This window comes from Setaria italica, chromosome V, assembly GCF_000263155.2.
Source record: "Setaria italica strain Yugu1 chromosome V, Setaria_italica_v2.0, whole genome shotgun sequence".
Lineage (NCBI taxonomy): Eukaryota > Viridiplantae > Streptophyta > Magnoliopsida > Poales > Poaceae > Setaria > Setaria italica.
In genome coordinates, this window is record NC_028454.1 from 35,083,582 (window position 1) to 35,085,001 (window position 1,420).

Consider the following 1,420-nt stretch of genomic DNA (forward strand, 5'->3'; position numbering starts at 1 on the left):
AAAAAAAAAAACCGTGAACAGCAAATCGAGCCATCGGAGTCTAAAGATGATCGATGTAGACGAGTTGTCAAATATCAAGGAGCGCAATGCATCTATATCACGCGGGATGAACTAACATCACTTGATCCGTAGCCGACATGTCGCCTAGACACATAGCGACGAACACTCCAGATCGCATGAGAAAGAGATCAAAATCGCCGAGCAACCACATTAAACAGCCGAAATCTGAAGTGGGAGATGTTCGATCCGCACGCACCTGCATGGAGCAGGCAGCACGAACGAATAGCGGTTGCCCCATCACCTGATCCCCACGAGTCCACGCCCTGTGGCGGAGAGCGGAGGGGGTGCAGCGGGCGACTTGCGCTTGAGCCCATCGCATCCAGACACATCCAACCTCCACGCCAGGATTCTTCCCACCCCTACTCCAGAGGCTCAGATCCGCTGCGTTTCGAGGAGAGGCGGGTTCGTTTGGCGAAGAAAGGCGCGGATATTAAATCCTAGAAAAAGTTCATCCTGGCTGCCTGCTCTGGAAGAGTGGAAGGTACGTCCTCTGGCAGCGCAGGCAGCGTCACCAATAAGGCTAAGGTCCTGTTTGTATACGCTTTTCCCAGCCACGCTTAGATTATAATCTAAGCGAAGATTTTCTCGCTTCTCGCTTCTCGTAGTTCAAATCGTTGAAGCGGCTTACCACATAAGCGAGAATCGGTGGAAATAAGCAAAGCGTTTGGTGGGATTCTCGCTTATTTCCACCGATAAGCCGCTTATAAGCGGATACAAACGGGGCCTAAGGCTAGTCCCAGTGCAAGGTTTCATTGCACTGTTTCCAAAGATGCCACATCATCCCATGAGGTGTATTCTCATGAATGAAACAGGGAGTCCCAGTGCACAGTTTCATTTCACGATTACATAGAATGCCCATGACATTTAATTGTGAGGCATGTGATTGGATAGGGTTAGATGAAATGAAACTCTATAGCCCCCAATGCAAGTTTCAATAGGTTTCATAGTCTTGGAAACAGTGTATACACAGTTTCATCCTGATGAAACTCCTTCCCTCTCTCACTTTATAACTACCATGCCATGTCATCACATATGCTGATGTGTCACTGTATTTAATGTGCATGAAACCTCTATGAAACTCCCACTGGGATTAGCCTAAGGGCGTGTTGGATCCTCGGCTAAAGTTCAGCACTCATCACATCAAATACTGAGATGCTAATTAAAAGAATTAAATATGATCTAGGGGTGTTTGGTTCCCTATACTTATTTTTAGCACGTGTCACATCGAATGTTTAGATACTAATTAGGAGTATTAAATGTAGACTATTTACAAAACTAATTGCAGAAGTCCTCGGCTAATTCGTGAGACGAATCTACTAAGCCTAATTAATTTTGTAATTAGAAGGGCTAAATATGAGCG

General features: G+C 45.9%; 1 long non-coding RNA gene across 1 annotated transcript in view; it reads right to left on the reverse strand.

Moving 5' to 3' along the window:
• Window positions 1–543, reverse strand: part of LOC111257245 — a 9,201-nt gene extending 8,658 nt beyond the window's left edge. The window contains exon 1 of the long non-coding RNA XR_002677665.1: window positions 257–543. This is a non-coding gene — a long non-coding RNA (uncharacterized LOC111257245). The remainder of the gene's footprint in view (window positions 1–256) is intronic.
• Between the last annotated feature and the right edge of the window lie 877 nt (window positions 544–1,420).